General features: G+C 43.9%; 1 protein-coding gene across 3 annotated transcripts in view; it reads left to right on the top strand.

Annotated features, from left to right (window-relative positions):
- Positions 1-2031: 2031 nt before the first annotated feature.
- Positions 2032-21781, top strand: part of MAPK6 (mitogen-activated protein kinase 6) — a 34062-nt gene continuing 14312 nt past the window's right edge. Inside the window, exons 1-2 of one of the 3 annotated variants that reach the window (XM_083475760.1) lie at positions 2077-2278; positions 20779-20871. The gene's annotated coding sequence lies outside the window, so the exon portion shown is untranslated. Of the gene's footprint in view, positions 2279-20599; positions 20704-20778; positions 20872-21781 lie in introns of those variants that run through there. The other 2 variants (XM_083475759.1, XM_083475761.1) reach the window with 2 other exon arrangements.

Here is a 21781-nt window from a genome sequence, read left to right on the forward strand (position 1 = left end):
TGGGAGTCTGTCACAATCACTGATATCCCAAATAAAGACTTACCACAAGTAAAAGTGTGGCGCAGTGGTTAGAGTGTTGGACTATGACCCCGGGGGACCAGAGTTCAAATGCCCACTTGGCAATGAAGCTCACCGTGTGTGTTATGTACAGTGGTGCCCCGCAAGACGAATGCCTCGCAAGACGAAAAACTCGCTAGACGAAAGGGTTTTTCGGTTTTGCGTTGCTTTGCTAGACGAATTTCCCTATGGGCTTGCTTCGCAAGACGAAAACGTGTTGCGCTTTTTTTTTAAAGCCGCTTGAAGAGGCGCAGATGCGAAGGACCGTGCTTCGCAAGACGAAAAACATCGCAAGACAAAAAGACTCGCAGAACGAATTATTTTCGTCTTGCGAGGCACCACTGTACTGAAGTTCTCACCCTGGGCCAGCAGGGGGATACTGTAGATAGTTATGCAAATGAAGGATCGAAAGTGACGTTCAGTGATTGGATAGTTTTAGAAAGTTGTAACAGTAACGTGGTACTGGAGCTCTATATAAGCAGGCTGACTGAACCCCTCAGTTCAGTTCTGTTCTGGCCTCTGAATAAACAAGAGCTGTTTGAAGAATCGCTGTGTCGTTTGATATGTTCACCCAGAACTTAACAGTGTGACCTTGAGCCAGTCACTCACTCTCAGCCTAACCTACAGTGCAGTGGTACCTCGAGTTACAAACGCCTCAGGTTACAAACGCTTCAGGTTACAAACGCCGCTAACCTGGAAAAGTTACCTTGAGTTGAGAACTTTGCCCCAGGATGAGAACAGAAATTGTGTGTCGGTGGCACAGCGGCAGCAGGAGGCCCCATTAACAAAAGCTCACCTCAGGTTAAGAACAGTTTCAGGTTAAGAACGGACCTCCAAAACGAATTAACTTCGTAACTAGAGGTACCACTGTACCTCACAGGTTTGTTGTGAGGATAAAATGGGGAGTGGGAGACCTACGTACACCATTTTCTTGAGGGGAAGTGGGGTATAAATGCAATAATTAAATAAGTAAGCATATTAGGGGAAATTTTCTAATTTAGCCCTACTGTGTTCATTTCTGTTTCGCAACAAATCTGTCATCCAGGGGGAGTGTTCAAAAGAGCCTCCCTTCCCGCTGCAATCTGAAGTGGAAGAGCCGCTTTTACCACCTTAGCATTCTGCCATCTTATTCCCACTGCCCCATTCTGCTAGACATGGTACTTGGAAGTATGTCTTGTTGAATTCTATAGGAGATTTTGTAGTAAGCATGAATAGGCAAAGGGTTGGCTATTAATTTCAGTGCATTTTTTCTGGGGGGACGCAGGGGGACGCATACCCCTAAAGATTTTGTGAATCTAAGTTTGGCCTCATTGAGGGGCAGTATTTCAATATGAGTAGGAAAATGAGAATAGTACCCCTAAACATTTTTTTAGAAAATAAGCACTGAGTAATTTCAATGAGTCTACTCTGAGTACAACTTAGTTGGCCAAAACCCTCAGGTTGCATCATGGAGGGCATGTCACTCATGTCATTTGGGTGCCAGCCAAAGACTTCTTCTGTTTGCCTAGAAAAATTTCAACACTGGATCTAATTTGCCTGGATTATGGTTTTTAATCTTCCATTAAATGTATGGCTTTGATTTGACTGCTGCGCATGTACTGTATGTGTGTATTTGTGCGTTTAAAGAATTGCTGGTTTTATTCTTTCATTACCTGTGGCAGAGAAACCTTCAAAATTAAGAAACCAACAGCAACTGACCAACAATCAGAACCCTATTCATTCTAGATGCAATTTAATTAAGGTTTGAGGAAATGAATAACTGTGGATTAATTTAGCCCACTGTGGCTGGCGCGCAGTAGGATGGATCCCTGAACAGAAATGCAAAATCGTGTTGTTTATTTGTGACTCTGTTCTGAAAACTGCAGCTTTGATTTGCTCAGATTGATTTCTACGCACTTTTTAGGATTGGTTTGAGTTTGCTCTGTGTAAGATCTGGGAGGGACCTGAACAGTCAAATGCCCGTCCCTCCTCTCTCATTTAAATATTACGATGAATGACTGCTAGTATAACAGCTGTAGACTAGCAGGGCTCATATCACAGCAATATAACTTTCCTCTCCTCTTCCAGATCACTTCTATTTTTGACCAGCAATCTTTTGGTTGAAGATTTCACTTGCTCAGGGTGCCGGCTTTAAAAATTCACTTCCAGTTCAAATCATTTCTTTTTTAACTCTAGGAAGTCGAAATGCAATCCAAGAGCCTGCAGGAAAATCGCAATAATGGTAAGGAGGCATGCTTGCTCTTTTCTTTCAAAAGCCAAAAGAAGAACTGTCTGGGTGGGAGGTTCGTAGTTGTTATGACTTGCAAAGCTTAAATCAGCTAAAATTAAACTTACAGTATATAGGAAATTGTGGAAATGTGTCAAATGTACCAGCGTGCTGAAATAGCTCTAAGACTCATTTTCTGGCATGTGGGAATTGGCAGTTAGTTCACCAGTGTCTCTTTAGCATGATATCAATGGGAAAGGATATACTGCTTAATTATTTGAGGGTTTTTATTCATGAAATAAAATGGGGGGGGGGTCTGAAATCAAGCCAGTGGCATTTTATTGCCAACACCTGTCAAAGTATGAAGGAAAACTGTATGTTAAAATGTGCATGATGTGTTTGGAAGCTACTACATATGATTACATATGACATATAATCTGATATTACTCTCGTCACTCCTATGGCAATTAGCCCACTCACTGTTCGTGGCACTGGAACCTGCAAAACTTGAGAGGATCCCATATTATTCCAAATTAGTTTGCTTATCTGAGACAATATGCAAAGGGATATCATGTTATCTAGCATTATCATGTTTTAAACCGATTTTAATATTGTATTTATAAATTGCTGAAACCTGCTCTAGGATCTTATGGTGAAGGGTGGGAAATAATAAAAATTATTATTATTTCAACACATTGAAAAAAAGTTTTTAAAAAAGATTTCTGGGCAGAATCCTGTCCTGTGCATTGTTCTGAGATATATACATATGCAACCCCCACTGAACCCATTGAGAATTACTCCCAGGTAAGCACATATAGGATTGCAGCCCAAGTTATTTTTATTTGCATGCCTTCGTTTTAATGTGTCTCTTAATCTCGCCCCCACCACAATGTGGCTATTACATTCTGTTGAAAGTTCCCCACTTAAACTGAGCTTACATCATCAAGATGTACTTAATGCAAGTAGTAACGCGGTATAATCTCTCTTCCGCGGTATAATCTCTCTTCCGGGGTTGGATCTTAAGGTCAAAACATATGATGCAAGAGATCTCTGTTTGGATCTCTCTCTTTTTAAACAGCCAATGGGGGCGGGGGGAGCTCTGTGCGTGTTTAACCCTTTTGCTTCATCTGTTGATTCTATTCCTCATTGAAAATCCCAGGTGTTGCATTGGTGTTAATGGCCACCCACAATTTCCACCTTGATTAATTCTACCTTATTGTAACTCCATAAATTATAGGGAGTCTGACCCTGCAACTCATTCCACCTGTATTCCACCTGACTTTGACCTCTTCCCTCCCTCTTCCCAAAGCAGAGTTAATCAATAGCTGCATTAAGTGGGTGGTTTTGATTGGGAAAACTGCAGGGAAATTCTCCCTTTCCCTGGTGCCATTGATTCAGTCATGATGGGAGCCCTCGCTGGCTGCTTTAATGTTGCTGTTTTAAATTAGGTGCAGTGTGGTGCAATGGTTAGGGTGTTGGTCTAAGACCTGGAAGACCAAGGTTCAAATTCCCAGTCAGCCAAGAAACTCATTGGGTGACCTTGGGCCAGACATTATCTCTCAGCCTAACCTCCCTCACAGGTTGTTTCAGGGATAGCATGAAGAGGGGGAGTGCCACGAATGCCATATTGAGCTCCCTGACAGGTGGGATATAAAAGCAAAAATAGACAATACATATGGATAAACATCCAACTGTGGAACTCCTGGGTCATGCACCTGTTTTCAGAATCATTTATTTAGGACTCTGGTTAGATAAGGGCCAGACCAAGACATTTTGCTGCCTGAGGCAAAGGAGAAGATGGTGGCCCCCACTTCCCATCCATGAAACAGACCTTCCCTGCACCCGAGGACAGCATGCTAGCTTGGGTGGGTGTGTGCAGCACATACCATGCAGCTCACACAGCTCTACCCACTCTCAACCTTTCAACATCTGCTGCCTAAGGTGGCTGCTGCACTCCTGCTAATGGTAGGGCCGGCTGCAGTGTAAAGTTCAGACATTGTTTAGATGCAAAAGAGGAGAACCCTTCCACTCCTCCTGAAATTACCTGCTTGATACAAGTGTGGGTCATCTTCTCATTCCTTCTGGCATAGCTGTACCTACTGATGTTACACATTCCCGTGCCGGTTGTGTCTTCCTGTTGGGTGTAATCTTTTCTTTTTGCCCTTCCTCTACTGACATTTCTTTTATCTTCAGGATAACAAATGGGACCTGTGGTACAACGCTGAAATGTGTCCTCCCTGTTTAATAAGAGCGCTGTGGTTCAAGGTTCTGGCCAGTCTAGAGCAGTGTTTTTCAACCACTGTTCCGCGGCACACTAGTGTGCCGCAAGATGTTGCCTGGAGGGAGGCGGGCGAGTTGGGCGGCGAGAGGCGGGGCGGCGGCGGCGAGGAGAGGCCGCCCAGCGCGGGGCTCTCGCCGTCTGCCTGCCTGGCTGCCTGCGAGCTTGGCGGGCAGCGCCTCTGTCCGCAGCGCCCGCCTCGCGGCTCTCATTCCCTGCCCCTGCCAAAGCTCACCCAGCCAAGCCGCGCTCTCCTTCCTGCCTCGCTTTGCTGCCTCCTCCCCCCCCCACCCCCAAAGCTTGGAGGTTCCCCGGCAAGGGGGAGGGAAAAAAATTGAAACTTACACTTTCGTGCGTCCCTCCCGGCATGACGCTGCACGCTGACGTCACGGGGCTGTAATGGTGGTGTGCCTCGAGATTTTTTTCATCAAACAAGTGTGCCTTTGCCCAAAAAAGGTTGGGAAACACTGGTCTAGAGTACTTCCTTCCATCCTTCCATACAAACCCACACACCACAGTTTTCCAACTAGTACTTGACATTCTGTGACTCATTTGGGCTGGGTTTTTCTTCAGTTTGATGCCCTATTAGGGTTTGGGGTTTTGTTTTTAAAGTGTTTTCGTAGCTTTGAAAACCTCAAAGTTACGCTGAGTCTGTGGATAGCTTCCCTCTTGTTTCTCAGTTGGCCCCACTTTGACTCTATTTCAGTTGACCCTCGACACCCAAGTTCATTATTAGAGGGAACTACAGTGTGAGTGGGATGCGGGTGGCGCTGTAGGTTAAACCACAGAGCCTAGGACTTGCCAATCAGAAGGTCAGCGGTTCGAATCCCCGCAAAGGGGTGAGCTCCCGTTGCTCGGTCCCTGCTCCTGCCAACCTAGCAGTTCGAAAGCACGTCAAAGTGCAAGTAGATAAATAGGTACCGCTCCAGCGGGAAGGTAAACGGTGTTTCCGTGCGCTGCTCTGGTTCGCCAGAAGCGGCTTAGTCATGCTGGCCGCATGTCCCGGAAGCTGTACGCCGGCTCCCTCGGCCAATAAAGCAAGATGAGCACCGCAACCCCAGAGTCGGCCACGACTGGACCTAATGTTCAGGGGTCCCTTTACCTTTACAGTCTGAGCATGATCAGTGCATGCAGGAACTGCCTACAAAACCCCACTGCTGGTAGTCAAAGCAGTGCACATTCTCTGTGCATTGCTAGTGCCGCAAAGGACCCTGGAGCATGTTCTGAAACTTGCTGCTCCTTTTTTTTAACTGAAAATAAAGTTTAGTTCCAGCAGTGCACCAGATGAAAATCAATGTACTTTAAAAAAAAAAAAAAACCCTTTACTTTGGAAAGCACAGACGTCAGTGTTTCAGCATGCGTATCCTCAAAGTTGAACTCCCAAATCGGGTCAGGTGATTATCTGCTGAAATTGCAAATCAGCCTTGTAACAAGAAACCTGCAGTATCTTTTCTGGTGATCAGAAGAGAAGTTTGCACTTAGAACTACAAATAAATTTATGTAACCCATTTTAAAGCTCTCACAAAATGTTCTGCTGCTGCTAAGCGGATTGCTCTACTTAACACATTTGATGAAATACCTTCTCCAGGGTCAGGAACACTTAACAGATAGATCTCCAGAAAAGACAAGTGGCCACAAACAACAAAAGCTTCTTAAGTGAACAAGGCTGGTGGATTTTTATTTTTATTTTAGACTTGCTTTGAACTTGCCATTCTTCACAAAGGCTCGGCTTGATCTGCAGAAAGAGATGAAAATCCATACATGAGGTTCATTTTGCCATGACTTTGATAATATCTACAAAAGTAAACAAACTTTTTAACAAACCTTTATGACTTTAAAAGAGAAATAGACAAAATTAGACAAATTATTGGAGGATAAAGTGGATCTACCATGAAACTAATAAAGTTTAAGCTTCAGGGTTCCTAGTCCCAGAGGGGCCCCAGAAGTGACTTTATTGCTCAAAAATGTGGGATCTAGGAGACCCAGTTTGAGTCACACAACTCAAAAACTATAAGGCATATCTTAAAGTTTTAAGTGTCTATATGTTTATTGCTGAGTTTGATCAAACTGCGGGAGGCAGTGGAGGACAGAAGTGCCTGGCGTGCTCTGGTCCATGGGGTCACGAAGAGTCGGACACGACTAAACGACTAAACAACAACAACAAATGTTTATTGCATTTATAAATTTTAATTTTTTTGTTGTACATTTTTTAACTGTTTGTTTTCTTTATGGGAATGTACCCCCAAGTGTGTTTTATAAACTGGTCTCCAACCGTAATAAATTATCTATCTATCTATCTATCTATCTATCTGGCATAGGAAATTTTTATTCACACCAGTGACTTTGACATGTGGGATAATCCAGTACAACAATTTTAAGCCAAATCTGAGATGCAATAGTTTTTTGTTTTAAATATGGTGATCTGTCGTGGAACAACCCCATTGAAGAAGGTAACAGTGGTTACCCAGATCTCCTTGCTGGTTGTGAAGGGGCCCCCATAACTGTTCAAGCTTCAGGGCCACAAAAATGTGTGTCAGCCACTGGATAAGCCTACTAGCCATGATGGCGATGTTCTGTCTCCATCATTGGAGGCAATGTGACCCTGAATGTCAGCTTCGGAGAGGGTGCTGCTGTGCTCATGTCCAGGCTCCTCATGGGAAACTGGTTGGCCACTGAGAGAACGATAACCCCCTTAACTGTCCCAATAAAACCAAGACATCCCAGTTTCTCGCACGAGAGCACAGCGCCACGATCTCACCCCCCAAAAATAGTGCTTTTGGGGGGACAGCACTCTTTTGGGCACCATTCTCATGGGGAAAGCATATCTTTCGGGGCCACAATCTCGCACAGGTCACATGACTCGCGTGGGAAAGTGGCCCTGGAAGACGTGCATCCTGGGTTTTTTGCCTCAACGTGCTGGAGGGTATGGAAGAAGATGCTGAACTAGATAGGCCAGGATCTTTCTATGTTCTTAACTAGATGGGTCTTTGGTCTTCTTCGATATGCTAGGTTGATACCGTTCTTCTGGGATGCCACAGAGCATAGTACAGTGGTACCTCGGGTTAAGAACTTAATTCGTTCTGAAGGTCCGTTCTTAACCTGAAACTGTTCTTAACCTGAGGTACCACTTTAGCTAATGGAGCCTCCTGCTGCCGCTGCGCTGCCACCACACGATTTCTGTTCTCATCCTGAAGCAAAGTTCTTCACCTGAGGTACTATTTCTGGGTTAGCGGAGTCTGTAACCTGAAGCGTATGTAACCTGAAGTGTATGTAACCCAAGGTACCACTGTACTATGTTTAGTGCTCTGTGGCGTCACAGTTTTATTCTACTTCCCACTAAGCAATGCTGTGGCACCAAGGAAATAGTGTGAAAGAAGCACAATTCTCAGAACAGTATTGCATGTCCCAGAAGTTTACTTTTGCCAGCCAAAGCCCTCTTAAACTTCTCCAATCTGCTCCAGTCTCAAAACTTTGTATCCCCTCTGTCCGCCCCCCTTCTGGCTGACGGGTGTGACATAATTCCAGCAGCCACCAACCATCAAAGATTCAAATGGTTGGAATCATGTGCCAGGCTAGGAAAGTACTTTGAGAGAGATTGATGACATCAGTGCATTTGCAGGAAAGTAATCCACAGATGGGAATGAGTCGCCTTCTGGGTATTCAGTATGGTTAAGGGAAAAAAGAGTCAAAGCAAGAGGAGTGATTTTGTGGGAACTCCTACTATGGAAAGTGTGGTTTTATCAGCTGAGCATCAGTTTGCAGGAATGCCAGTGGAGAACAGCCGCATCAACTTCTAGGACAGGCACCCCCAACCTTCGGCCCTCCAAATGTTTTGGACTACAATTCCCATCATCCCTGACCATTGGTCCTGTTAGCTAGGGATCATGGGAGTTGTAGGCCAAAACATCTGGAAGGCCACAGGTTGGGGGTGCCTGTTCTAGGAGGTCCAGCCTTCTCCTGAAGGGATCCAGGTACCAGCTAAAGCACTCTGCCTTATCTCCAAAACCCCAAACCTGTCCCACGGTTGGCTCTGGAGCATCAGTTAGGTATTGTGCTAAATGTTCATCTGAAGAACATACTCTTGTGGGGTCCAAACTCTTTCCCCAGACCTACATTTCCAACTTCAGTCCTTCTTTGCAGCTTATTTAACTGGGGTGATTTACTGACTGACTATTACTTCATCTCCATTTTTTTTTTTTTTTGTTACTTCACCCTGATTTCTTTTTGCTGTCATCAGTAACATTACACAGGTGAACTTTTTTTTACAGATTTTCATACATCCCTCCAATAAATATTTCTAGAGCCGTTTACAGTGTGTGTGTGTGGTGGGAGGGAAGTCTCAGTGACAATATCACTGAGGACCAATTAAGCTAAGTCAGAGTGAGGGCAAGGCGATGCAGGAATTGCTTTCATCCCTCCGAATGTGCAACAAAACTTGCCCGGAATAAAGCATTTTATAGGCAGGGCTTTTACTTCCATAGTGGCAAAGACTGTTTAGAGTAAACTCTACCTAGTAATATTTTAATAACTTTTTTTTAAAAGAGCAAACGTTTATAACTTTGCTTCTTGTAAACCAATTCCAGGAATGGGCCCATAACCATTTCAGAACAAAGTCCACACTTTGCTTTTTTAGAAATTATCATTTGCCAGTGCAATATAATTCGAATGCCAAGTTGTAAATCAGGGATAGTGTTTGAGAAATGCCTCGTCATGCAGGGTAATTTAAATTAAGAAGCTGTAGTAAGCGCTGTAATGTGAGATATGATAGCAAAAAGGGGAATGGAAATTTCTCTCACTCAAGGCACACGGGCAGAGGAGATTGTTTTACTGACGGCTTATAGCAGCATAGCGCAAGATAAGGCAGGTCCAAAAACTATGATGACAAATGGACTGGATGGCATCTCTAAAGCAAGGGTTTACAAAGCACAAGGGGAGGTGAAGTTTTCGGGGAGGCATGGTCAGTTGCTAGGGGAGAATCAAAATTCTAAAGCCTACACCTACAATCTGAAGTGGTACAGTCCGTTTTGCTACCTAATTCTGCTATAGGGAGTCATAGAAAGACCTACATTGGCTCCCAGTACGTTTCCGAGCACAATTCAAAGTGTTGGTGCTGACCTTTAAAGCCATAAACAGCCTTGGCCCAGTATACCTGAAAGAGCGTCTCCACCCCCATCACTGCTTTGGGCAATGTATTATGATGCTCAGAGCACAAATATAAGGCCGGAGACCAGTGGCGTAGCGTGGGTTGTCAGCACCCGGGGCAAGGCAAGTAATTTGCGCCCCCTAACCCTAACCCCCAGATGTTGCGCCCGGTGCGGCCGGCCCCCCCCTGCTCCCCCCACGCTACGCCACTGCCTGAGACCATTTTGGCTTGCACTTTCTGATTTCATTGTTTGTCTGGGTAGTAGCAAGTAGAGGTAATTTATTTCTGTTTCAGATACAAACCCAGAATTTCCTCCAGGGCTTAAGCTCATGCAATAACTTCAGGAAGAAATGTTTGAAAGTGTAACCGCTGCCTGAATTTCTTCAGTAACTACCGTATTTTTCGCTCCATAAGACGCACTTTTCCCCTCCTAAAATGTAAGGGGAAATGTGTGTGCATCTTATGGAGCGAATGCAAGGGGGAGGCAGGCAGGAAAAGCCCCCGCGGCTCTTGCGGGCTTTTCCCCAGGAGGGAGAAGGGACTGATGCAGCCAGTCAGTCCCTTCTCTCTCCTCATAAAAAAGGCCGCAGGAGCCGTGCTCCCTGAGCTGCTCTTTGGGGCTGGGGGGGGGGAAGGAAACCGGGTTTCACCTGGCAGCCCCAAGAAGCTCTTGGAAAAGCAGACAGGCTGCACACAGCCAGTCCACTGCTCCCTGAGCTGGGGGGGGGGAAATAATATTTCCCCCCTTGATTTCTCCCTCTGAAAACTAGGTGCGCCCTATGGTCAGGTGCGCCTTATGGAGTGAAAAATCTTGCACTCCCTGGAAGTCACGTGGCATGTTCGACTTCCAAGTCATGTTCAAAACCGAAGCATTTACTTCCAGGTTTACGGCGTTTAAAAACCGAAATGTTCATCAACGGAGACGTTCAAAAACCGAGGTACCACTGTATATGTTCAGCAGAAGGAGGTATGTTCATTCTTCCAGGATACTAGATACTAGATATTGCATCTATAAAATTACAGCAAAGTTGATAAATAGCTGCAGTTCAGTATGTTTATCACTAGCAGTAATCTCTCTCTCCATTTTAGTAATTATCTCTGTACAGTGATGTCATGCAACTAGTGCAATCACAGTCCAGTCACCTTTACAATCAATGTAAATATTATGGATTTTAATAACTGAGTAACTTCTTGGACAGATTACTGGGACACAAATTGTAGCATGGCAAATTTCATTTTTGTAAATGAAAGAGAGGTTTTAGTTCTCATGAAACAGCGGTCTAGTACAGTGGTACCTCAGGTTAAGTACTTAATTCGTTGCGGAGGGCTGTACTTTACCTGAAACTGTTCTTAACCTGAAGCACCACTTTAGCTAATGGGGCCTCCTGCTGCTGCCGTGCTGCCAGAGCACAATTTCTGTTCTCATCCTGAAGCAAAGTTCTTAACCTGAAGCACTATTTCTGGGTTAGCGGAGGCTGTAACCTGAAGCGTGCGTAACCTGAAGCGTATGTAACCCGAGGTACCACTGTAGTTGGTATGAAGCCTGGGAGATGGTCCTCACTCAGTCATTAAGCTTCTGGATAGTCTGGAGCAGTCTGCGTCAGGCTTCCCCACCTTACAAGGTTGTTGTGAGGATAAAATAGAATTGGGGACCACGCAGGCTGACCTTAGTTTCCTAGAAGAGCATAATTTTAAAGATCTAATCACTGCCCAAATGCCAAGATGATTAAATTAGCCTTCCCCACCCTGCTGCCTGCCAAATGTTTTAAGACTACAACTCCCATTGGCCCAAGCTAGCATGGAGAGTTATAGTTCAGAACATCTGGAGGGCAACAGGTTGGGGAAGGTTGCTGGCTTTAGAGAGTGTATCCAGTCAAATTCTAATGATTTGTTCAGTTGGAGAACGTTAGCAAAACACCAGTCCTTCTTGGCAAACTTTACAACTTAAATATTTTCATTAGCTCTTGGTTACTGAATGCTGAAGGATTTGGGTGGAGTTAAAGGCAGATATTTAACACACGGTTTATGCCAAAGTTGAGCCTTGCACAAATTAATCAGCAGTTAAATTCCCTGCTTCTATGGATTACACTAAAGGTAAAGGTACCCCTGCCCGTACGGGCCAGTCGTGTCCGACTCTAGGGTTGCGCGCTCATCTCACTTAAGAGGCCGGGAGCCAGCGCTGTCCGGAGACACTTCCAGGTCACGTGGCCAGCGTGACGAAGCTGCTCTGGCGAGCCGGCACCAGCGCAGCACACGGAAACGCCGTTTACCTTCCCGCTATAAAGCGGTCCCTATTTATCTACTTGCACTTAGGGGTGCTTTCGAACTGCTAGGTGGGCAGGAGCTGGGACTGAAAGACGGGAGCTCACCCCGCCGCAGGGATTCGAACCGCCGACCATACGATCGGCAAGTCCTAGGCGCTGAGGTTTTACCCACAGCACCACCCGCATCCCTTTATGGATTACACTACTATGTATTATTTTATAGTACAACTCCATGTCAGTTTTCGTAAATGAGATGGAACATGCAAAATAAGCAACCAGGTACGAAGGAAGGCAAAGCTCTCGTACCTTTAGGTCAGAAGTGACTGATATTGCTTTCCTCACAACAAACTGCTTAAGAAATATACAATTGCTTAAGTTTTATGCAAGAATCCGGGGTCATTAGGTTAAAAATGACGAAAGAGGCATCGTTTTCATAGGTACCTGTAGTGCTGAGACTTTTTGCGTACATCATCAAAAAAAGAGGAAATGCGTCATCAAAAAGAGGCATTGTAAAAAGATCCACAGTCAATGGTTTATTCATAAAATGCTTAAAAGGCCCAGGTGATACTGAAGAAAATTCAGACTATGTCAAAGAGTTGTTATGACATATTGCTGGTAGCACTATAAAAACCTTCCAGCAAAGGAAAAAAGTCTAGTCCTTGTCAGCCTGTGAGCCCGTAGGGGGGGGGATAGTAAAAAAAAAGAGCTGGCAATTCACCAAATTTCGGAGAAAAAGGAACTGTAATACTACTTGACAGCATCCAAAATGTACATGGCTGGATATGTTCTATTGAGTATGCGTATGAGAGCATTAGCTGTATAAGGTTGGGAAACATGTGGCTCTCCAATTATTTTTGATTCCAACTGCCATTGGCCCAGGTCAGGAATGATGGAAGTTGGAGTCCAAAAAACCCCTGAATACCCACAGATTCCCAATCTCTGTGTTATAGAATAGCATGGAAAATTAGGTAATAAATACTCAGTGGTCAGCTCTACTGATTTTAGTGGAACTAGCTATCAGGTAAGAATATATCAGATTACAACTGCATTGGGTATAGATTATTTTGGTCAAACTTTTGAAAAGGTATTCTAAGTTCTTTAACGCTGAGACATCTTTTTGCTTTACTGTTTTGTTAGTTTTTAAATACAGTGGTACCTCGGGTTACATACACTTCAGGTTACATATGCTTCAGGTTACAGACTCCGCTAACCCAGAAATAGTGCTTCAGGTTAAGAACTTTGCTTCAGGATGAGAACAGAAATCGTGCTCCGGCGGTAGCGGGAGGCCCCATTAGCTAAAGTGGTGCTTCAGGTTAAGAACAGTTTCAGGTTAAGTACAGACCTCCGGAATGAATTAAGTACTTAACCCGAGGTAACATTGGAGAGGACATTGGCAGGTTCAAACTGCAATCTTGTGTGCGCCAACTTCTTTTGAGTAAGTGACATGGAACACAGTGAGTCTTACGTCTGAGTAACCATGTCGTAAGAGAATTTGCATGCTCAAGAGAGATTCATGTAGAAAGTAGTGTGCAAAGGAAGGTGCTGGTTGATACAGGAGGTGAAAGGGGTGAAAGGGGCATCGGGGTCAACAGACAGACACACACCATGGGAGAAATGGAAAAAGTGAGTCATATGGAAAAAAAACTATGTTTGAAGAAGCTTCTGGTTGCACAAGAAAACCCTTAAACATGTCAGTTTCCATTCTAAGTGTCTTTTAATCACTCAGGGTGTCGCCTAACATCAACCCCCTCACCCCACTCTGGGTCAAATGAGTCTTGGACTAAATTTGTTGTCTCTTTAAAGCAGATGCACCTTTAACCAGACATGGGGCTTGTCCAAACTTTTGCTTGTCCCGTGCCTAAAAAGCATGGGTTTGAGTGGTTTTCTGCTTGTCCCGTGCTTTCCAGGTATGGGTCCAACCGGTTGTGCCTTTGTCCTGCCCCTTTCCCCCAGAAAACCTGCTCTTTAGTGCTAAATCAGAAAAAAATGTCAATCCAGATCGACATTTGCTCCAATTCAGTGGTAAAGATTGGGTTTTCCCTGGGGAAAGCAGCGGGGAAAGTGGAAGTCTGGATGAGCCCTAAGTACAAACAACTACCGTATTTTTCGCTCCATAAGGCGCACCTGACCATAAGACGCACCTAGTTTTTAGAAGAGGAAAACAAGAAAGAAAAAAATTCCGAACAAAACAGTGGATGTATGATTTTTGTGGTGCAGGCTGTAGCCATGGACATACTATGTGATCTGATGGTGAATTTGGGTTGACCCAGTGCAAAAATCCTGAGGATCCATGGGCTTTTACCTCACCCCTCCCAGGCAGCCTCCTTTATCTCTAGGGTCCCTTATCTCCCTCCCCGATCACTTGCCGATCAGCTGCTTCCTTTCAACTCCCACTTCCCATGATCTGCTTTTCGTCCCTGGGCAATTCAGCTCCAGAGTCCACGCATTCGCTCCATAAGACGCACAGACATTTCCCCTTACTTTTTAGGAAGAAAAAAAGTGTGTCTTACGGAGCGAAAAATACGGTAACTTCTGCCAGTTTCTTCAGTCAGCTTGAGCTTAGTTCATACTGATTGTTGTGAAGTGGTTAAATGTATAGCCTAGGAGTGGGGAACCTGTGTCCCTACAGAATATTAGAGATGAAGGAGAAAATTACTTCTGTTCACATCTAAAGGTAAACCTACCTCATTTGCACTTTTTGAAACAATACACAAACAATACGCAGACATATTTCAAAATCTGCACTTTTCCAGATTTTTCAGTGCAGTTCTCCAGGCAAATAATGTGTACAAAAATGCATATACTAGGGTAGAGGGTGCATAATAATGCATATATTAGTGAAGGCAACTTTTAAAAATGCATTACATTAGGAAAGATTGCTTTTCAAAAATGTGTTTATTAGAAGACATGAGCACTAAAAATGCTGATGAATCTTCATTACAATTTTAAAAAAACCCTCAAATTTATGTGGAAATGTGGAGGACTGAATTTAAGATTAGACAAATGAGAAGTTGAGGGGAAACAAAATTGAAAGACTTGCTGCTCATTCCTGGGCTACAACTCCTGGCCATTATTCTACTAGTGCCTTTTATCAGCTCTAGCAAGTGTGGCAGCTGCAACCATTCATAGACAGGGATAGCTTTAGCACAATAGGCCAGGCATTGGTGACCAATCCTGGATTATTGCAAGGCACTCTTGTGTGGAGCTTCTCTTACTGTTGGTCTAGAAACAACAGTTACTGTAGTTCAGAATGCTGCAGCACAAGTGTTGACAGGAATGAGATCCTATCAGCGTATTATAGCTTTGCTCAAAGAAGTGCAGGGGCTGCTGATTTGCTACCAGACCAAGTTCAAGGTTTTATAGTTAATATATAAAACCCTTAACATCTTGGGATTAGTTTACTTGAACTATCATCTTGTCCCCTACATGCCTATTCGACCACTTAGATCTGTGGAACTTGTACTTTATGTGTGCTCTATCGACCCGAGGGGGTCAATATTTTAATGTGTCAGTATCAACATTGGCCAGGCACCCTTGCCTGTTTTAGACGCCTCTTAAAAATTTGTTTATTTCAGAGACAGCATATATACTTGTTTTTTTGAATTTAGCTGATTTGATGTCTGTGTTGTTGATAACTACTTTGTAGTAGTTTATGTACACTACTTAGAGGTTTTTTTTATATTAAGTGGTTTATGTTGTTGTTGTTGTTTAGTCGTTTAGTCATGTCCGAATCTTCTTGACCCCATGGACCAGAGCATGCCAGGCACTCCTGTCTTCCACTGCCTCCCGCAGTTTGGTCACACTCATGCTGGTAGCTTCGAGAACACTGTCCAACCATCTTGTCCTCTGCCGTCCCCTTCTCCTTGTGCCCTCAATCTTTCCCAAGATCAGGTTCTTTTCCAGGGAGTCTTCTCTTGTCATGAGGTGGCCAAAGTATTGGAGCCTCAGCTTCAGGATCTGTCCTTCCAGTGAGCACTCAGGGCTGATTTCCTTCAGAATGGATAGGTCTGATCTTCTTGCAGTCCATGGGACTCTCAAGAGTCTCCTCCAGCACCATAATTCAAAAGCATCAACTCTTCGGTGATCAGCCTTCTTTATGGTCTAGCTCTCACTTCCATACATCACTACTGGGGAAAACCATAGCTTTAACTATACGGACCTTTGTTGGCAAGGTGATGTCTGCTTTTTTAGATGCTGTCTATAGCGGTTTATAGCTTTTCCTAAATCAATAAATGCTGTCAGAGGCTAGTGGGAGGTGGTGTTCAACACTATCTGGAGTGCCATGAGTTACAAATCTCTGGTAGAGCCTATAGGCCTCCACTGTGTGTCAATATATGCTGGGGGAAAATGAGAACGCTCCCCTTTGCACTCTGTCAATGTGAGTTTGGGGATGAATTATCATTCATGCCACCTCTTCCTCATGTCATTTGCAGTTTGATGCCACCAAGCTTGACCCTGACATTTATTGCTCCATATCAATCTCTTATCCCATTAATTCTGTCTTCAAGCCATTACCAGGTGTGGTGGTTGACATGATAACCCCCAGGAGCACAGCTCATTCAGTTCCTTGATTAACCAGGAAGACAGGGTCATGACTTGAATGGTAGAAAACATGGGGTGAATTTGAACAAACACAAGTAAGAGCCCATATCTGAGCTTACTCTGTGTATACCTTTAAAGCACATCCAAAGAACTTTGCCTCTCTCAAAGAATTATGGGCAGTGTAGTTTGCAAAGGAATGCTGGGAATTGGAACTCCCTTACGAGTAAACTACAGTTCCCAGAAGTCTTTGAGGGGTGTGTGTGCTTCAAACAAGCTTTAAAGGTATAGTGGGGTATAGTTGCTTCCTCTGTGGCAGTGGCAGTTAGCAAAGAAACAATGCTCACCATTCATATCCCTGCAGTGCTATTCAGTGGGCCTTTCTTAGGCTTCCCCATTCTGACTAGTGGGATGGTGTGGACGATCCATCAGTGGCAAAGTGAGTCTTCTTTACTATTATAAAGCTGTCCACATCTTTCTTGGTTCAGCTGGGTCACCAGGAGGGCTTTTGCCCAGCTTAGGCTGTTAAAATAGCTGTTAACAGTTTCAGGGAAACGCAGATCTCACCATGGTGACACACATGGAGGTTACATTAAAACTGGATTACTATACTCTGTGGACCTTCCTTTGAAAAATATCCAGAAACTTCAGCTGGTTCAAAACTCAGCAGCTAAACCTTTGGTCACAGTCAGTTTTGGGGAGCATGTATATCCCCTTTTACATCACCTTCATTGTCTAATGGTCCATTTCCGGGCCCAGTCAAAGTTCTGCTTAGGACTTTAAAATCCTTAAACGGATCAAATCCTTTGACATAAACTTGCCTACTCTCTGACATCAACCAAGGAGGCCCCTCTTGTTTCCTTCTGTAGAGTTAGAGATGGTGGTAGTCAGCTCATTTTTACTCAGAGTAGACCCACTGAAATTAATGAAGTTGGGTCCATTAATTTCAATAGGTCCACTGTGCATTAAACTTAGTTGAATACCACCCAGCCTCAATTTCTGCCACTAATTTTTCAAAGCCTCTCGTTGATATGTCTCTATTCAGAGAACATGAGGGGGAGATTTGCCTGCCATTTTCTAATAAACTCACGATTAGAAATCTCAGGCCTTGTCTCTGTTGCTATGCTGAAGGCCAGCTACAATGCAACAAAAGGAATTCACACCTGCCATATGATAAGAGACCAGCTATGAGCACCTGCTATTATCCTTCCTTTCCCAGAACCCAAGCACTGTCCCAAGAATAATCAAAGTTATGCAATATCATCCATTTAATTGTTCCAGCCCTCAAACAAGACAACAATGGCCAAAATGAACCCACTCATGTCAAAATGGGTGTGACCAAAGTGTAAAAGTGGCTGTGGTCAATTTCATATTTTTTCTCAGAGCAAGGAAAACGTTCAGGGGATGACAAAAATAACCTTTTGGCTTCACAAAATCATAGAAGACCCATGGGAGTGATCAGTTTCAATAATTCTTGGGTTGTATTCAACTAGGTTTAACTGAGAGAAGATCTATTAAAAGTAAGGAACCTAAATTAGCCATGTCCATTACTTTCAGTGGGTCTGCTTTGAGTAAGACTAGCAGTGGATACATTACTGTTTAAAAAATTATGAATTTTGGAGGGAGAGACAAAGAAAAAGACAACTTTTGGTATCACAGTGGGGTGTGAGAGCAATAAGTGTGTGCCTGTGTGTGTATGAATGAAATACGTAAAAATTAAATGGACAAATTTGGAGGGTCTTGAACTTTTTAACGGGATCTGTGGGAGCAACAATAATTTTTACAATTTTTTTTTTCTAAAAAGTAACCATTTGGATGTGACCTCTCTTTGACCTAGTTTTCTGAAAGTCGGATGCTTCATACAATTTTGGAGTTCTTCTCTGTGTCTCACCCCTCCTTCCCAAGGTCTTTCCTATATCCCAGAGCTGCATCTGCTGAAATGTGCTTTTTTTTACACAACAAAGGTATTAGAGCATTGTCCTCTTTTTCACCTGGGCCAACTAATTCTACTAGCTTAAATAGGCAGCCTCCAGTGTGAGGTATAGTTCCTTACTGGTATCTGTGAGGAGTGGTTTTACAGTGCTTCCAAAAGATACAGAGGCTCATGTTCAGGCAAGTCACTGGGGGAAGGGAGTTCCCCACTGAGACAGCTGCTGAGAATATGATTTATTGTCTGAACTTGGCAGAAGCGTGATAGATGCAAGATAGTACTTGGTTCATCTTACAGATCATAACTGTAGCCCTGTTCACACATCTATGTCGATTTCCTGATGATGCATAAGGCTGGGGTTCCTAAATTGTGGTGGTCCACAAACTTCATGCAGGTGGCTTGCAGTATACCCACGTTAAATATTCATTGTGATGTTTAACTCCATTTTATTGCTTCATTTATTTTTTTATATTGCATGTTCTTGAGTAACAATTCGAATTATATGGAAGTGCAAATAGTGAATACAATACAAGAAATAAAAGCAACAATAAAAGGACAATAAAAATCAGACAGCATCACACATTACAATTGCTACAACAAACAGAAAAATCACTTAGTGGTCCAGCAAGACCATCAGCAATTTTCAAGTGGGGGGAGGGGGCTTTGGGAGAGGACCACTGAAATAGGATATTCATGTGAAAAAGAGGGCAGAACTGCTTTAATGCATTGTGCACGATGCCTACTGATAGGCTTTCTTGTACGCAACTATTAAAGTGCAGAGTCCTTGCCCCCCCACCCCTTTTTCATTCATTCACCATAATCATGGTCTTGTGCAGTGCCTTTTTGCTAGGAAAAAAGGTGCCGATAATCACCAGGTTCATGGAAATCTGCATGGGGAGGGAAATCTGCCCCCCCATCAAGTAAAAAAATAAAAAAATATTTAACTGACAAATTACCTCACAGAGAACTCGGTCCTGCCCCCCTAAAATAAATCCTGGCTATGCCCATGGTGATCCGCCACTCTTTTCACAGGTGTATCGCAGGACCTCCCGAAATGTCCACTGTCTGATGAGCCAGCAAGCCAGCTGCCTGCCCTGCCCCATCCCGTCCCCTCAAAGCTCTGATCTTGTGTCATAGCTCCTCAAAACGTAATGTTCACACTTTCCCACTATGAAGAATGGTCAAGTCATTAATCTACCTCCCTGGCCAACAACTCCTTTTAGCAGGTTCCTTTTTGAACTGAGCAAAGCTGAAGGACCAACAAAGGAAGGCTGCATCTGGCCTAGAAGGTCACATCCCATTCCCCTATCACGGAGCTATCGAATGAATCACTGAAGACAGAATGCTTCAACAGGTGAAGCAATTCTCCATCATGCCAGGGAGCACTTCACCTGTTACTTTTTAGTCTGTCATGAATGAGTCCTGCTAGGAAAAAATAGAGGTACAATTCCCAGAGTCCCCCTGGGAAGTGGGGTTGATTGTTAAACCACTTTGGGAATTGTAGCTCTGTGAGGGAAATAGGGTCTCCTAATAACTCTCATCACCCTTAACAAAACTAGTTCCCAGAATTATTTGGGTAAAGCTGTGACGTGGGTGGCACTAAAGGGACGCAGGTGGCACTGTGGTCTAAACCACAGAGCCTAGGGCTTTCTGATCAGAAGGTTGGCGGTTCGAATCCCCATGACAGGGTGAGCTCTTGTTGCTCGGTCCCTGCTCCTGCCAACCTAACAGTTTGAAAGCACATCAAAGTGCAAGCAGATAAATAGGTACCACTCTGGTGGGAAGGTAAATGGCGTTTCCATGCGCTGCTCTGGTTTGCCAGAAGCGGCTTAGTCATGCTGGCCACATGACCTGTCTGCGGACAAATGCCGGCTCCTCGGCCTATAGAGCGAGATGAGCACCGCAACCCCAAAGCCGTCCCCAACTGGACCTAACGGTCAGGGGTACCTTTACCTTTTTGATTGTTAAACCGGTACAGTAATACTTTACACATATGTTTTGGTTATGGCCATAGTTACTCCAGATTTAACCGCCTTTCATCAAGGTTATGGCTCATACCCAGATACCTTTTTATTGACCTCACAATCAGGGTGATAGAAAGATTGGAGTTTTAGCCCATTGATCCCCATACAGGTTGACTGCTGCATAATAAGATCACACCCTTGAACTCTGCATTATGATGCCATGTTATTGTGCCATACATAGTTCTCTCCATCAGCCTGGCTGGGACCAACTGCCATTTGACTCCTCCCTTCCCAGAACTGTCTTTGCCACTGGGGCCATTATGTAACAATTTACGCATTTATTTATTTACTGTACTTTACTTGTTTAACCTACTGTCTTTCTGCTGGTGCCCTTCAGGTGGTCTGTCATTCAAATAATGACATACAATCTAATAGATGGGATTCAAAAAGAAAAAGGGTCAGGAGGGAAGAGGATAATAAGCAAATTCAGGTACCAACTCTTCTTCTTACTTATTTTCCTCTTCCCATCTCTTTTATTCTAGGTCTAACAGATTTTCCACCGTTATGGCAGATCATTCATTCTGCTCTTGGCACAGTGTTTTGGGGTATTTGAAGGGGGCAATACTAAATAGCCTCCTCCTAACTTCTAATAAGATGTGTCTACAGCATGCATTGAAAGAGGAGTAAAAAACAAACTTGTTTTCAAGGAGTAAATTTATCTGTGTTGATTCAAGAAATGGCATACTGTACTGGTTTTAAAATCAAGCTCCAAAGGTTTGAGTGCCAGATGGAGATTGCTGTAAATGGTTTTAAACTCCATAAAATCCCTAGACTTGGTTCAAGCCTCCTTCAGATTAAATAATCCAGACTATAAGGGGTTCCAAGCTTTGTGAAATAGTCCCAATTTATGTATAGCACCATCTATCTCTGTACTCTGTCTCAACAGAGAACAAGTCCCTGCCCCTAGCAGCTTACAAATAAAAACTGATACAGGTTAGGGAACAGAGGAAGGAGATGAAAATGAAGGCTGTAGTTAAAATTGTATGATTTTTTTTTTCAATTTTTCATGTATTTAGGCTTAAACTCCCTAAGAAAGGAGGCCTCATTAGCGAATACAGTTGGTTCTTACTTCTGAGACTGGACTGCAGATAAAAGTGGGCCTGGAGATGAAGGATCCTTCAGAGAAGGCGGATGTTTCCTAATCTGTCCAGACATTATTTAGGTCAGGCATAGGCAAACTCAGCCCTTCAGATATTTTGGGACTACAACTCCCACCATCCCTAGCTAACAGGACCGGTGGTCAGGGATGATGGGAGTTGTAGTCCCAAAACATCTGGAGGGCCGAGTTTGCCTATGCCTGATTTCTCCACTTAATTCCGTTTTAGGGCAACTATGCTCCG

This window comes from Podarcis liolepis (assembly GCF_965112155.1).
Source record: "Podarcis liolepis genome assembly, chromosome: 14".
Lineage (NCBI taxonomy): Eukaryota > Metazoa > Chordata > Lepidosauria > Squamata > Lacertidae > Podarcis > Podarcis liolepis.